Raw genomic sequence first — 18,055 nt, forward strand, 5'->3', positions numbered from 1 at the left:
ACCGGAGGTTCTTAAAAACATCTATGAACAGGTTAAAAACCCCTTAAGACCCTTTTTTGTTTGGAAAAGCACAAATTAGATTCAACATTTTACCTGAGATTTGAAGTTTTCAGAAAAAATGCCATTGGTCATAATTCAATGGCGAGGTACTGTACATACATATACATATACTTTAGTATGTTACATATTCCTTTATAACGTTTAGCTATGCATTCCGAGGCACTTAAAGCGGAACAACTTAATTAAATATAAATTTAATATGCAAACTCACAATTAAAAGCAGACGAAAAGCGAATATTTTATTTCCCGGATTTTTTTTTTACTCTTCAGTAGCAAATAGCTCCGGTCCTGCCTAGAATAATAGAGGATATATGCGAGATGTATGCAGGAGGACTAGCATACATACATACATATACATATTTTATTCTATTTTCAGTGCAAGGGCAGTTCATCAAAAATTGGCCTATGTATTTCTGTAAATAAAAATAATAAAAAGTTATAGCCTACCCACAATAAACTCGTTAGCATACATATTAAGTTTTTACTATACACATACGTACATACATACATACATACATACATAATACATATATACATACATACATATGCATAATATACTCGTATGACATATCAAATGTGCTCAGATACCATAAACACATCCATAAAAAGTACTCAACGCATGCTCGTATGTGCTGTTTTAATAGCTACAAGCGACAAGCTACAACAACAACAAATAATATTAACAAAATAAGATCTTTGTCTAAGTAGATAAAAACGCTGGCTGACAGAGAGACAGACAAGGAGTCAAGCGACAAGAGTCAAAGAGCAACAAATTTTCGTTTATAATTTACAACCGCCGATTGCCGACATAGATAAGCCAATATTAAAACGCCAATTCTTGCTATGCGTTTTGAGTTAGATTTTTTTTTTGTGTTTTTTGTTTTTTGTGACTACATTTTTTGAATAGTTTTATTATTAAACTATTTTTGGTATTTTCATGTTTTTTATTTTAAATTTAATTAACTGAATTTCTTCATGTTTACACACATGAATCGCTTGGTTGAGTGGGGCTGAGTGCGCGTAATGTACAGTTGTGGCCATACAAATACGAGCAGGTAAGTGTTTCTGTAAATCCTAAAGTATTTGTGCTGTGTGAAAAGTAGATATGCAATTCCAATATACGGTGGATGCAATAAGAACGGTGGTGGAAATAGCACACAGGGCTATAAGTGCGGGAAGATCAGCAAGAAAGTTCTGCGCTGTGATCACTTTTGACTCGGCAAACTGGCCTAGCATCATCACGGCCCTCAAAGGTTTCAATGTGCCAGCTTACCTTGTCCGCATTATCAGCAGTTATCTAAGTGACCGCATTCTGCGATATGAAACTGAAAATGGACAAAGAAACGTACAAGGTCTCCGGTGGTGTACCACAAGGATCAGTCCTGAAGGTGAAGCTCCCACCAAACGCCGAAATTGTGGGATACGCCGATGATATCGCCCTGGTGGTAGTTGACAGGAAACTTGACCACTTAAAGGAAAAGTGCAACGATGCTGCAGCGAGAGTGCAACGATGGCTTAACGAGGCCAAGTTAGATTTAGCTGGTCACAAAACCGAGGCAGTTCTAATAAGTGCTGGAGGGCGAAAGTCCTTTGAGCTGAACATAGGTACACACCGTATAGTCTCCAAAAAGGCGATCAAATATCTTGAGGTCTGGATCGACACAATACTTTGTTTCAGGCAACATTTAATAAATGTAAGTTCCAAGGCGGCTTCTATCAATGGTGCCCTAACGCGACTTCTCCCTAATATAGGAGGGCTCCAGGGAAATCGCTGACGACTACTGTCATTGGTTGCTGACTCTATAATTCGGTATGCAGCACCTATCTGGGGGGGGGACCAAAAATTCTAATCTACCCAGACATACAGGCAAGGCGCGGTGTGTGTAGCTTGCGCTTATAGTCCTCCAGCACCTTCATACGAGATATGTGCGCAACCAGCGGAAAGTGGGAGGCAGAGTAAACGTTCGCAGGTAAGACTATGACGCGTCTTCGCCATATTGATTGGGAACGCAAAGCGTTTCAGCAACAGAGAAGGCGGACAGTTTCTGACGAACCGACAATAAAAAAAAAAATTCCAATAATTTAAAGTATGCCGAATATTAAGAAGGCTCCACAAACGACAAGATGTCACTCCAGCAACATTCCTCCAGTATTTGTGTGGAATGTTTATGCTGCTGTAACAATAATAGCAATAAATACAACAAAAAACGAACTAAATTAGAAGCTACCATCTTAGTCAGTGGCGAGCGTTACCGCGCCTTGATACACAATTTTTTTCTTTCCGCAAATTGAAGAAGAAGATATAGGCGACATTTGGTTTCAATAGGACACAGTTACGTGCCTCGAAACCAATCTTACATTCGATCTATTGCACACTTCATCCTCGAAAGTCAGATACCTAGCCGAAATGGCGATGCCAATTGACCGCCTAGAAGCAAACAAATGCAATACCTATCATTTGGATACGATTCAATAGTTGAAACTTCATTGAAGTTGCTGTTACAGAGAAAAGTGCGGTAGATCGGGAAAATGTACTGAAGAGTTTGGTTGGCACAATCTGCTACTCCAAGGCTATTCGTAGAAGTAGTTGGAATGAAATGAAATGATTTGTGATCCATATCTAACGGAAAGTTTTACTATTTGCAATATAAAATAATTCATTGATAGATATTCGTGTGTCTTATAGCGGAATTAAATCCTAAAGACCTTCTTTTACTATCCGAGAAAGTCGTGAAAAAATAATGTTTGATCAATAGGCTTTAAATAAATCGGTAATATCCAATTATCAGAAAACCAGTTGTGTGAAAACAACAAGCAGTTCAAGATGCTTCAGAAAAACTAGCTCGAGGAAGGATAGCTGTGCGGAACGCATAAGTTTGGTAAGTAATATTCCAAGCAGAGAGTTCACAGCAGCACTGCCGCCTTCACGATAATAGAGCGTGGTTGTTGGTTTACCATCATAAACTTCTCACGAAAATTTTGAAGAATACTGCTAGAGCGACATTCCTTATATATGTATATATATAATTGGCGCGTACACCCTTTTTGGGTGTTTGGCCGAGCTCCTCCTCGTATTTGTCGTGTGATTTGTCTTGATGTTGTTCCACAAATGGACATTCCTTACCCGGATATAAATTCGGATCACTCCGCCATGGGGGAGAGATGATTGTCATTGGAGCGCGCACAGCCCGTATAAAGCTTATGAGGTTAGTTTTTTCGTTCGTTGTTCTCTCTAAAACTCACTTTTGAAAAAACATTTTTTTATTCAAAATTTCAAAGCAAAAAAAGTAATACAGCAAAAAGCAACCTACAATTTTTTCGATTACAACACTTTTATGACCGCGACTGTACAAAACAAAATTAAGATCTCGAGGCATGTTATAGTGTACAAGTAAAGGCCACACTTATACACACAAATAAAATATTATAAATTATAAAAAAGTTGCTTATAAAAAACTCCACGCATATAAATGACAATAAACCCACAACGCTAACGACCGCAGCCAATTAAAAAGGTTCAAGACCAAGTGGCCTGTTTTGTGATGCATGCGCTCAGGACTAGTTGAAAGGGTACCTCATACAAGCTGCATATAAATTTATACTTGTGCACATACATATATACATACCCATACATAAATGACTATATAGTGTTTTTAATCTGTAATGAATAATTTTTAAGCTGTCAACACTCCAACGCCACATATTTTTGAAGGATAATAAAGAGAGTTGTTCGTTTTAGGTAAATTTTCCGGCTTATGCTTTCGTGCTTGTTACAGAACATAAGCAATGCACGAACGAGAAGTGGAGCCTTGATTCGACGTAATATGAGAAGCCTAACGTACAACATCTTTTTAAGTATATAGAGAAAATACGCAACGCGGTCGCAGAAACAATTATAAAAATTCCGTGAAATTTTTCAGCAACTTCAAACCTGCCCTTTATTATACTAAAATTTAATGAACTATAAAACTGCATATCAAAAATTTTTCTAAAATTCAAATAAAAACAGTAGAATTGTGATGAATTGAATTTGTGGAATTTTTCAAAATTTTAAACCTTCATTTATATTGTTTTGGTTAGACAATGTTTTGGTTAAAAAAAAAATAGATTACGAACATTCAAAAAGCAAAAAAAGAAGAAAAATAGTAAAAAATGTTTGTCACGCTGTATTCTGTTGAAATATACAAAACTCCGCAAAAATTCGTTAAACATGAAGTCGTACGACATCATATTACATGTTATCATCATATCACATCGCATCAAATCATATACTATATTTTGTTTCATATCACATCGTATCGCTGTTTATCATATAACAGTAACGTAACATCACATCGTATCATATTACATCTTGTAATATCAGATCTCGCCATAACATATCATCATATTACATCGCATCATGCCACTTCTTACCACATCACATATTATCATTTCCCATCGCATTATATCGCATTTTATCATATACCAATTTATTATATCACATGACGTAATATCACATCGTGTCATATCATATTTTATAATATCACAACTTATCATCTTAAATCATATTATGTCTCATATCACCATATCTCCACATATCATATCGCGTAATGTCGCATCGCATCATATTGCATTTTGTCATATAACACTTTATTATCTCACATCTTATCATATCACACTATATCATATCGCATGTTATTATATCACATCGCAACATCTCACATCACATCATATAACATCACATTAAATAAAATTTTAACGTATGATATTATGTGTTATTATATCGTATCCGCTAATATCACATCGTAGTATCATAGTAAATCTTGCCATATCAAAGCATATCAAATTATATCATATCACATGCTATTATATCACATCTTACTATATTACATGCTGTCACATCACATCGCATCACATCGCATATTTTTATATTATATCGCATTTTATTATAACACATTGCAACATGCCACAACTTGTATTTTATAATATTACATACATCTTATCATACCAAGTCTCAACATGTAACATCACACCTTAAAATAGTATAGCACACCATATCAAATTTTATCATATCAAACTAAAGCAAATCAAATATTTTCATATCACATCTTAGGATAACACATTTCATCGTATTAAATAGCAGTATATCATACCATAGCTTATCATATTAAACCTTGATATACCATGACTTAAAATATCACATCGCCTCATATCATATCGCATGGTACCATTTCACATCGAATGGTATTATTATTATTATTTTTTTTTTTACAGCCGATAGTCCTGGTAACTAGTGCTGTAAACATATTAATTTGTAATTTTTCATTTTAATTATAATTTAATTAATAAATAATAATACTCATATTTTGTTTATTAATCCACAAACAGGATGCACGTAGACTATCTGATAGATACAAAGGCAAGAGTCTTATAAGTAACTTCTTAAAAGTAAACTTATAGTAAGAAAACTCGTCTTCCTAAAAGGAGCATTCATCCCAAAAACAGTTTTAAGAATACCCACAAAAAATATTTCATTACAACGGAAATGCATGAGTGAACATTAAGTTGCATTTTCTTGAGCAGATACGGAGCCCGCACAAATATTAAAACACATCGACAACAGAAAACGCCTAGACTGTAGAGACATCAGATTTATTAGTAAGCAACGAGACACTACTGTGGGAGACATCAGAGGAAGAAACAAAAGATTAAGACGATCCACTAACGAGTCGAACGACACCGTGTCTATTCTATATCAAGGTCGGAATTTCTCCACCTTACAAATTGAGAGTGAAAGCCAACACTCTGAAGTTTAGCTATCACTATTGGGTGAGATACCTTATGAAAAGCCTTAAAATAAATCTATATAAATTGAATTCATTTGAAAAACCTTCTGGAAGCTATGCAAACAATCATCCGTAACTGTGGCTGGGACATAACAAATGCTTAATTGCCTAACTGCTAAGTAAACTTTGTCCTTGACTAAGCACTCAACCAATTTAGAAATTGTGGTTAGCTTGAAAATGAGCCTTGCATTGAAACTTAAATAAATCGAGCCAAGGAGAATCAAGAGATTTGGTGGCTCCTAAAATACTCAGGCTAAAAAGCTCATTGTATTTAAAGCTTCGGAAAGGGGGTAGATAGTCAAGAAGGAAAGGAGAAAAGTATCACAGAAAAATATTGGAAAGAATAGTGGCAGAGAAAAAGGTTAGTCCTGTGAGAATTTTCCAGATTCTTTGGCAAATCCGTAAATATCCTCCGGTTTTAGAACAAATATTACTCACTCTCACGATATCGGAACGCAAAACTCGTAGCCTTGCCCTAGCTAAGGCAGGACACCTACAAAGAAAGTGCTCAGTGCTATCCGCCTCCTCCAAGCAAGACAGGCACATAGGCTCCTCAATGATTCCAAAATGAGCCTTAAAGGCGTAATCAAAGCGGGACATCTTTAGTTAGAGCGACCAATACACCATCAACATCAGCGTTAGTATATGGCTTCAGCTGATTTTTGACAATAATCACAACCTCGTCAGTCAAATTTCATTTCGCAACTAATGGCCACATCACTTCAAGTTTCAGATTTCCCTACAATGCCATATCAAATGACTTCAAGAGATATCAAAAAATTTGAAATTTCGAATATAACATCCTTCAACTGTTTCTAACGATTTTTTTTACACTAAAATGTGGCTTTACAGGAAAAATCTTAATATTTGGGTTTTGTTTTGTTTTCATTTAAATCACCCCGCCAAAACTAGTGACAACTTCAATGGCCCAAAATATATTACACCTACGCGTATTTAACTTGGCTGCTAATAAACGCTTGTATGTATGCATTTGATTGTGATTGTGTGCATTTATTTATTTTTTACGACATTTTTATGTTACCCAAATGACTGACAAAATGCGACGAGTCCGATTTACCACCCGAATATACGTTCCGTCGTTCAGACAGGCAAAGCACAAAACCCTAACACACAGGAATAACAGGGCAAGCCAAAGCCCCTTCTGTTTGTTTGCGTGTGTGTGTGTGGTGGCTTGCGAATGCACCTTGAGGCGATAATCAATTTTTATAACATTTTATATAAAACTACATACAAACATGCATATATACATGCATACATACATACGTGTATACAGACGATTGTGTTGCATGCTCCTTATACAGTTTTTCATTATTTCCACGCCATTTTATATAATTTTTCTTTACGCTTTTTGTAATACCGACTTTTTAGCTCTGTGGTTAATACGCCTGGTTGTCTCCCTAGCGCACATTTACGTTCACGAATATTGCCACACTTTTAATAATAAAAAAACATATTTGGCTATAAAGCAAATTTTCTTTATTTTATTGCCTAGTGGGGGTGAAAAGAAATTACACATTTTTTTCTTTCACTTTTGAATGCAGCCAGAGAACAGGGAGTCAGACAGACAGACAAATAACAATCTAATATGCGAGCAGTGCGGAGTTGGCGTTTTTTTATGAGCTGACAAGCCACATGAGAACAGCTACGAAAAATCGATGTGTCCATGTGGGAGCAACGTGAAATGCAAAGAAATAAAAAAGGGGGAAGCCTAAGGAGAAAAGTAGCAATATTGAGTTAATATAAGAATTCCACTTACACACACACATACACGTGTTATGCCGCGGCGAAGAAGATACTGCTTATTTATATTAGTAAAAATTTCTTTGCTGAAGCAGGAACTCTGCTTGATGATTTTGTAGCTGAAAAGCTATTGGCAACACATTTTTTATGACTAATGGAAATTGTCTCATTGGTTCATCAGCAGCATCAAAGGGTTTATAGTTTATGGCGTTGACACCGGCGACCGCAAGCATAGGCTGCTTGATACCAAATGTGTTTCCGAAATGTTGCTGGTGGCGAGACAGGTGTGTATTTTATGGCTAGGAATGTTTTTTTGATCGAGGCTAAAAGGCGCAACTTCCGTGTTTTTAAAGACATTTATTTTACAATATTTTAATTATGAGAGTTGTCATTTTATGGCTTCTTATGGGAAAATAATGAGATTTATTGAATCTTTTTAATGATTTTTTTCAAATGAAGGTTTAAAGGAATTTAAGATCAACTAAATCAAATAAATTTAATTTAAGCAAGAAAAGGTAGTGCGTTATTTCTCATAAAAAATCGATTTCCTGATCTTCGCTTCTCCGCGGCGGAAAAGTATTTGTTTAGCAAAAAAATTATGGATTTAGTTGATTTTATAAATTTCATATAAAATAAGTATTTACTATTAAATAATGCTTCAATAGAGGGTATATACAGGGTCCATACGGTAGTTAAGGCCATGCATATATGTTGCTATAACTTCTCGAAACTATTATTCTTCTTTTTGCACTTTTCAGATAAGATACGGAGAACTGCAAGTTAACTCAAGATATGAGGAGAACTGCAAGTCATCGATTTAATTGCAAATAACACGAATTTCGAAATCTCTAATTTTCTTAAGAACGCCCTTTCATTCGTTCTCATGGTTGTAAGTATTAGATAGGGATGCAGATTCTGTTGCAAAACGCAAAAAACACGAAAAACGTTATGACACTGCCCGATCTGCAGAATTTATTCAACAAGGGCAAGCGATCATTGACGAGGACCGTTCAAAATCAATCAGGAGGCTTGCGAGGGAGCTTAATATTTCTAAGAGTCTTACCTGTGGAGCTCTACATAGTACTATGACTCCTACGTTAAGCGCAGAAGGCAGTTTATGTTGGAGCAAACACGAGAACAGCGAGCTATCCGATCAAAATGCCTTTTAAACAAAATTAAATACCCTGAAGCGCCTGAGATGTTATGTAATTTTTCTGCAGAAAAAAGTTTGACCAAGATCAAACGACCAACCACAGAAATGGCAGATGGCTATTTTCCAATCCTTCAGAGCTTTCTGTTGTCATGCACACAAAGTTTTCAGCCACTGTTGTGGTTTTAGGCGCTGTGAACAATGAAGGACATGCCGTGCCAACACATTTCTTTATTCGAGTGAATTCTGCTGCATACAGTATATTGAGGCTCTGGAGACAATAGTGAAACCCTGGAATTATGGTGTAGGTGGTGACAGTCTCCTCATCTTTCAGCAAGATTCTCTTCCTTCACACAAAGTGAGGTCGACAAGATTGAATGGCTGAAAGTTCCAAAAAGTATATATTAAAAACGGAAGAGCGTGTTAGCCTAATAATTATTCAGTGACTTCACCGCGTCCGGCAGGGCTTGATAAACAACAGCATAAGATACTCGAGAGTTGCGGGATTCAGAAAATGAGAAATATCATATTTTTCTCATCTCCTCAATTGGAAATGTAAAAAAGTATTTCTTGACTGCTGCAAAACCTCATAGAGAGCACTTATCGAGTGCAGAGAGCTAACCGACCGTCTCATTTGCTTGGAGTGCTATCTCATTTGTCAAGTGACCGCAGTTGTCCTTAGTTCTAGACTAATTGCTAATGAAATGACTTTGGGGGCATCGTATACTGTTTCCAGCGAGGACTAGATGTATCTGCATTCATTACAGCTTACTTGGCTGTAATCTAATTGAAACGCTTGCTAGTGTAATGAGTCTGGGAGCAGACGAGTTATGTGCCAGTTGTCGTGACGATGAAGAAATCAAAAGTATCGCTCACAATTTCTAGCGAGTACTAGGTCGCTCTGCTTTCACCATAGCTTACTGGGCAGCTTGGACAACTTGAATATATTAAATATTAGCGAGGCTTACTAAACTCAAAAAAAAAATTTCTATTTCTATAAGTATAGGAAAACATAGAACTTCACAAACTGTATAAAAAAGATCCCACTGGTCTAAGTGCGCCTCTGCTCCACATTAAGGGGTTAGGGGTAGTCAGAGGCCCGAAAAAATTATGATTTTCACGAATTTTTTTTGCTACTTAATTAATTTATTTAACAGAAATAAAAACATAGCATAAAAACATCATGTTTTAACTTGACTTCACCAAAATTTCAAAAAAAAAAAATTAATAATTGCAAAAGTTATCGCTGTTTGTGTGAAGCCCGTTTCTCCAGAAGTCCCTTGCGGTGAACATCACAAGTCCTTGCAGATTCATCTAAAACCAATCGGACAACAAAAATTAGTTTTATTAATAGATAATCTTGTGCCTGATCGAAGCTTTTGTTTTTTTTTTCAAAATGAACAAAATGGCGGCCTCAGAAAATTTTTTCCAGATTTTAGAAAAAAAAACCAACAGTTAATTGTTAAAAAAAAATCGAAATTTTTGAAAAAAAAAAATCCTTCGATCAGGCAAAATTTTTTTATGTTTTTCAAAAGCTGTATAAATTTTATTGAAATCTACGTAGCATCTACGTAGCAGTTTTTAAGTTACAGTGTTCACCAGTTTGAAAAACATAGTTTTGAGAAAGACGCATTTAAAGTTTTGCTATCGGCTCCGGAGCGGCCGAGCGCCCTTTGTTAATTGTTGAATAACTTGAAAAGTATTTGTCGGATTCACTTCAAATTTTTACACAATATTTTTAAAACATTATACTTTAAGAAAATGCAAAAAAAAAAATCGATTTTTTGAAAATTCTAACTACCCCTAACCCCTTACGAGGTAGTCAGTTACAATTATCTACCTACCCAGCAGAATAACTTCCGACATTCATAGTTGCTTTTCTAAATCGGCTCTTATAAAGGGTGGTTAAGTTTTAAGGGCCAGTGTTGAATTTGAATAAAATACAATTTTAGCTCAATTACGCGTGAAGTAAAATACCGGCCAAATGGTTGCCGCGGCCTCGGCGGTTCACCTCCATCCGATGGTCCAAATTTTCGATGACGCTGAGGCATAATTGAGGTTCTATGCCATTAATGTGCCGAATTATATCATCTTTTAGCTCTTGATTTTTTGCTGGCTTATCGACGTACACCTTTTCTTTCAAATAACTTCAAAGAAAGATTTACAACGGTGTCAAATCACATGATCTTGGCGGCCAATTGACATCGCCGCGACGTGAGATTATTCGGCCATCAAATTTTTCGCGCAAAAGAGCTATTGTTTCGTTAGCTGTGTGACAAGTGGCACCATCCTGTTGGAACCACATATCGTCCACATCCATATCTTCCAATTTGGGTCATAAATAGTTGATGCCGCCGGCCCATAAACCGCACCAAACAGCCACTCTTTGTGGGCGCATTGGTTTTTCGGCAATCTCTCTTGGATTATCATTCGCCCAAATGCGGCAATTCTGCTTATTGACGAATCTACTGAGGTGAAAATGTCCCTCATCACTAAAGATGATTTTCTTCGAAAATTGGTCATTCACTGTTGCCATTTCCTGCCACCATTCTGACCATTGACGGCACTTATAATGGTGAAGAGGCTTTAGTTCTTGAGCTAATTGCACCTTGTAAGTGTGGAAATGCAAGTCTTTATGCATACTGTTCATCAACGACGAGCGTGAGAAATGCAATTGTTGGGCACGACGACGAGTTTGGGTGGACGGCTCTTCACCACACTATCGCGAACAGCAGCAATATTTTCTGCAGTTCGAGCTGTACGAGCATGCACTGGTGTTTTCACATCTCCTACAGACCCGGGTTGCTCAAACTTTTGCACAATTTTTCCGATTGTACGCACATTTGGACGATTAAATTGACCGACAAATCACGAAGTGCGCGATATGCATTTTGATTTGAACGCCCGTTTTCATAATAAGCCGGAATAACTTTAACGATTGTGTATCTTTCCATGGTTTGAGTTAGTTTGAAATGGAAAAATTGGCAAATGAAATGCAGGAAAATGCTTGACGTTTAGGTCTGGTTTACATTCAACATCGGCTCTTGAAACTTAACCACCCTTTATTTTATCCACTAAAAGTAAAGCGATTGCCTTCTGCCCAAACCCATTATAAATTAAATTCTATAAGTAATGCATGCAATTTGACCTACAAACTGGCTATCTTTCCTAAGCTCATAAATTCTCATCACCACAGTCCCACAAGCAACCAATTTATGCAGCTGAATATTGATCACTTCTACTCGCACCGCTCCCATCAGCTATTGGAAAAGTAACATGAAAATATCATAATAACCTACAATTTTACGATCCACAAAGATGCATACATCGATGATTCCAATCAATTGCAGCAAAGACCTTCGTTTATCACTTCCCAAGCGATCTTCCCACAATTAGTCCAATAAGTGATGAGGCAAAACGATCACTTTACAGTTGGTCTGATAAGTTTTAGAGCTGAAAAAGCTGCGGAACTTTTATTAAGTAACTAACTAAAAATAAAAAATAAAAATCACCACAACTTTGTCGCACAAATATATGTACATATTTCAACGCATTCTAATCCATCTTAAATGTTGGGCCGATACTCGTCTTTATTTTAAATTTATGTGGTACATTTTACTGAAGACATTTGAAATTAATTTTATAACCCTTTAGTAATTTGTACTTTCCACTTATCGCGCATGAAAATCTTCACCAAAAAAAATACTCGAGTTTAATAAAAAAATGTTAAGCCATCCAGCCCACCTCCTCTTCATCTTGGCCGCTTACTTTGCATCCATCTACTCTACCTGGCTGGCTTTTTTATCATCGAGTCTGCTTCTTCATCTTCCACAGGTATTATTTAAATTTATCGTTTGGCTTAGCTGCTTAAGCCTTTTAGAAAATCTTTGCACTTTTATTGTATTTTTATTGAAAATTTATTAAGTGGTTTTGTACGGCATTTAGTTTTATATTCTTTGCTTAAGATTTAAAGCCTATAAATCTGTGCCCGCTGAAACCACAATTTTTATGCCTTAATCAAATATACCTGGCATGCAAATTTCATGCGTTTTCGAGGCAAAGAGAGGGAAGATAATCATGTAAGTCATAAAATTAATTAATCGGTTGGTTGTTTATATCGTTATATATTTTTTGTAATTCGATAGATTTTTGTATCACTTTTCATTGAACGTCAAATATGGGAGAGATTGCCGATAAGGGGCTGAGAAACATATAGCGCCGAAAGATATGGAAAGAATATTTTTTGTTTAGTAAGTTGTATTGCAAAGCACATATGAATGCTTTATAAGGTCCCATGTTTATACAAGGCGGTGCAAAATTAATCATACAATTTTGTTTTTGTACTAAATAAAAAAAACTATTTTGAGTGCTGGAAATCTTCCTTTTGACCTTTACGTGCTCCATTGCTTATCTGTTTGTATACTACAGCTATCTGATTCAGATTGACGCACGACGCCATTTGCAAATGTTAAAATCTTCCGAGGTTAATTAATTTTGTAGTATACAGTAATTTGGTTAGAATTACTTACCACCCCGAGCTCTTCTGTAGCCTCCAATAATAACGAAATTTGTCAATCAAAAACAATTTTTTTCTCGTCTGAAAAAAATTATGGTTGGCTCAAACGAAAATGCAAATAATAAGAAATTTAAAAAAATTTTGAAAAAATTGTTTTTTAAGATTTATTCAATGTTGAAAATTATGGTATAGAATTCTTTGCCGTGAAATATTTTCTGTTTTTTAAATATTTTATGATTTTGTAATAATTTTTTTTAGTTTTTTTCAGTTTTGCGGATGAGGGGGTTTAAAATGCCTAATGCATTATCAAAGCTGCCGTATGTTCGGAGACTTAAAAACTGCCCCTCGCTTGGGACTGTCGCCCACCCTAGAACAGCTTTCGCATTACTTCAGAGTGCTTGTGTGCCTGCAACCAGGTCCCTCTTTTTCATTTTCCGTGAAACCACTGCTGATCTTCCACGTTTCCCCGCTGCTTAGCATTTTGTCGATTACATTTTCAGTGGTTATGTGACCGACTGCATTCTCCAGCGTTCGACGTTCTTGTTCCCAACGCATGTATTGGAAAAAGGTGTGTTCAGCGTCATATTCAGCTGTATAATCGCTATTAGAGCAGGTATTTCTGGAAATACCCGAGCCCCGAAAGCATTTGGGTTGTATAAAAAAGAAATGCATACAAATTTACTTCACAGAAGTTCCTGCAAACTCAACGCTTAATCAGAGAGCCTTTCCGTCTATCTACCGCGTGTTCCGTTTCTCCAGCGGTTTTGCCACAGCCTTCCCCTTTCGTCTTTTATTTCGCGCACTGCAAGTTTGCTTACTCCTTTTTCCATCCTTTCGTTCTTTAATGCCCATAATTTCTTCCTCCTAAAGATTAGTAGATCTATCGGTATTGAACCGCTTATCACTTGAACTGCTGGCCCTGATACTGTGCGGTAGGCAGACACAACTCTCAGAGCTGCTGTTCGATCATTCAATTACGAAAACTTAGATAAGGAAAAAGATGTGCAAATTCAACGTTCAATCAGTGATCGAAATAGAAGTGCAATGTACAGAATATTCGTGTAAAAATTCATTGTAACATGCACAGAGTTGCTATTTTGGTAATATATTTCTGTTTTTTTTATTTTTTATTAATTTTCTGAGACTTTGCTCAATAATACTTCCAAGTTTCGTAATGCGGTACCAATAATTTTTCAAATAATATTCAAGCACTTGCCACAAAATCGGTCCACAAGTTACATTCGCGACCAATATTTTTGCAGCTAAACTTTCGAGAAGCAGCTCTTGGGCATGGATTACTTGCGGTGTTCGCTTAGAAAGTATTTTTGTTAAAATGTTTTCCCACAATTTAGTGAAATGGTAAAAAAAAATGTGAAGAAAATATGCCAAAAATGGAAAGTACATTTTTTTAATTTTTTTTTTAACTGATTTAGTGGCGTCCAGTCGACCAGCCACATCAAATGGCTCACTTCTTCACTTAGAGATTGCTTCCAATTGAGGTTGAGATATCAACAAATAAATAAAAGCCCAAATTGTTTTTTTGTTGTTTTATTTAAATTTAAATTTCAATTTAATCCTGCAATACGTTCGATTGCTTATTGCTCGACAAAAAACGAAGAAAAAGAAAAGGGAAAGTTCCTACCACAGTGGGTTCCCGTTCCCACGATCGTCGCTTCTCCGTAACCGGAACGACCTGGATTTATGTCTGGTCAAGGACCGTCACCTCAGCAGCATTACCCGTAAATGTATGGCGAATTTTTGAGCAGCTACAGTAACAATAACAACAACAGGAAAAGTTTAGCAAAGCAGAAGCCGTGTGCGCAAAGCAAAAAGGAGAATAGTGGGCAGAGCGATACGAATAAATTTTTTAGTCCTCTGAATAAAACATAAATTTGATTAATAAATTAAATTCTGGATTGAGCTCGGAAAATGAAACCACGAAAACCAAATATTTTTCTTAATATTTTCTTTATTTCTTTATAAACTTGCTTAATTTTTTGAAAGATTTTTTATTAACAGTTAGTATTTCTTTGAGATACTTTTTAAATTTAATTGTTGCAAATAACTGTGCGACAAGGATTTTTCGAGCACTCAACTTTGGTGTCCCCGATAAAAAAGTAAAAAAAATCTCAGAATTGAAATAATGAATAAAACACCATCATTTCTTGAGAACTTAAAAAAGGGTAAATCTTTAATAATTTAATATAAGTATTGTGCTTAGCATACCTGAGATATTAAATTCTTTAAATTGGAAATTGAGATTCCAATGTGGCAGTTGAATTTTGAAAGAGGTCGAAGCTCAGCACTGGACTTTTTTTGTGTTGCACGAGAAAAGGAGTAGCAAGTTTCATGAAAATGTCTAACATTTTTATAACTTTGTACTGATTTTATTTACGTAAATTACAGAAATTTACTTTGAGAAAAATGAATCTGCCCACGAAGTTCATAGAGCACTGAAGGCATCATCAGTGCTTATTTCGATAGAAATAAGCAAGAACCTGCTGTTGCGGTGAATGGCGAGCGCTTTTGAGCTCTGCTGACTGAATTTTTGTTTCCAAAAATTATTCAGCAACATATCGATGACATCTGGTTGCAACAAGCATACATTGCGCTTAGCAGTCGATTTATTGCTATATTCAAGCCCCATTGGCGCCATACGACCAGATTTATTGGAAAAACAAGACAAAAATTCGGCCATGCAACTCGTAGCCACGGCGAGCATATGCCGGATACAAATTGAAAAAATAAATGCAATGAAATTATCTATCAGATTATAAAAAAATGCATGCCAACAATATTTCTGTTTTGTATTATCATTTTAAGTTCGCAAGCTCTTAAGACAAATACTCAGTATATTAAAGGGTGGTTAAATTTTAAGGGCCGATGTTGAATGTAAACCACACCTAAACATCAAGTTTCTTTCTGCCTTTCATCCGACTTTTTTCAATTTCAGACTAATTCAATTTGAAATATAGAAAGATACACAATCGAGCAACGCATTAAAGTTAGTCAGGCTTATTATGAAAACGGGCGTTCAAAGCAAAATGCATATCGCGCACTTCGTGATTTATTCGGTCAATTTAATCGTCCAAATGTGCGTATAATCGGAAAAATTGTGCAAAAGTTTGAGCAACCCGGGTCTGTACGAGATGTGAAAACACCAGTGCATGCTCGTACAGCTCGAACTCGTACTGCAGAAAATATTGCTGCTGTTTGCGATAGTGTGGTTGAAGAGCCGTCCACCCCAACTCGTCGTCGTGCCCAACAATTGCATTTCTCACGCTCGTCGTTGATGAACATTATACATAAAGACTTGCATTTACACGCTTACAAGGTGCAATTGATTCAAGAACTAAAACCTCTTCACCATTTCAAGCATCGTCAATGGTCATAATAGTGGCAGGAAATGGCAACAGTGAATGACCAATTTTCGAAGAAAACCATCTTCAGTGATGAGGCACATTTTCAGCTCAGTGGATTCGTCAATAAGCAGAATTGCGCATTTGGGCGAATGATAATCCAAGAGTGATTGCCGAAAAACCAATGCACACACAAAGAGTGACTGTTTGTTGCGGTTTATGGGCCGGCGGCATCATTGAGCCGTATTTTTTCCAAAATGAGGCCGGTGAAGCAGTTACTGTGAATAGTGTTCGCTATCGTGAGATGATAACCAACTATTTATGACCCAAATGGGAAGATATGGATGTGGACGATATGTGGTTTCAACAGAACGGTGCGACTTGTCACACAGCTAACGAAACAATGGCTCTTTTGCGCGAAAAATGTGATGGCAGAATAATCTCACGTCGCGGCGATGTCAATCGGCCGCCAAGATCATGTGATTTGACACCGTTGGACTTCTTTCTTTGGAGTTTTTTGAAAGAAAAGATGTACGTCGATAAGCCAGCAATAATTCAAGAGCTAAAGGATGAGATAATTTACCACATTAACGGTATAGAACCTCAATTATGCCTCAGCGTCATCGAAAATTTGGACCATCGGATGGAGGCGTGTCGCCGAGGCCACGACGGCCATTTGGCGGATATTTTGTTTCATGCGTAATTGGTCTATCCCAGTATTATCATAGTAAAGAGAAATGGCAATAATTTCTTAAAAAAATGGATTTTGTTGAAAATCAACACTGGCCCTTAAAAGCTAACCACCCTTTATATAAACTCACTTTTAGTGACCTCGCCCACTTACTGAATGCCCAAATGTGGCAACTTTACTGTTGCACAGTTCAATTAGCGCCTCATTTTCATTCAAATCGGCACTAGTTTTCATTTCCATTAATTTTGTTGGAATGGCGAAATAACACTTTTATTTTAACATATTATTTCATGTCTGCAATTACAAATTTATTTTGCTATTTACAATTTGAAAAACTCACATCAATATTTCATTTGATTTGCATTTGTATTTTGTAATATTTTAGCACTAAAATTCGCTAAAAATTAAAATAGAAATCAGCCATGCAGTGTTTCATGTTGAAAAATTTAAATATATTTATAGCCTTTACTAAAAAAAAAAAATAAAAAAACCACTCAATATATGAATTGACTCATATTACTTTTGTCGAGCATTTGGCCGCGCTGCTGCTTCAATATTTACTATGCCACGCTGCTGTTTTCCCACAAATGACGTGGTATTTGCCTCCTCCGAGTGTGAGTTGGTTTATATGGGAAACTATTCCATATCACAATTACACACGCAGCTTTGCTATACCCCGCCGAGTGTCAATGT

The sequence above is a fragment of the Anastrepha obliqua genome, chromosome 4, assembly GCF_027943255.1.
Source record: "Anastrepha obliqua isolate idAnaObli1 chromosome 4, idAnaObli1_1.0, whole genome shotgun sequence".
Lineage (NCBI taxonomy): Eukaryota > Metazoa > Arthropoda > Insecta > Diptera > Tephritidae > Anastrepha > Anastrepha obliqua.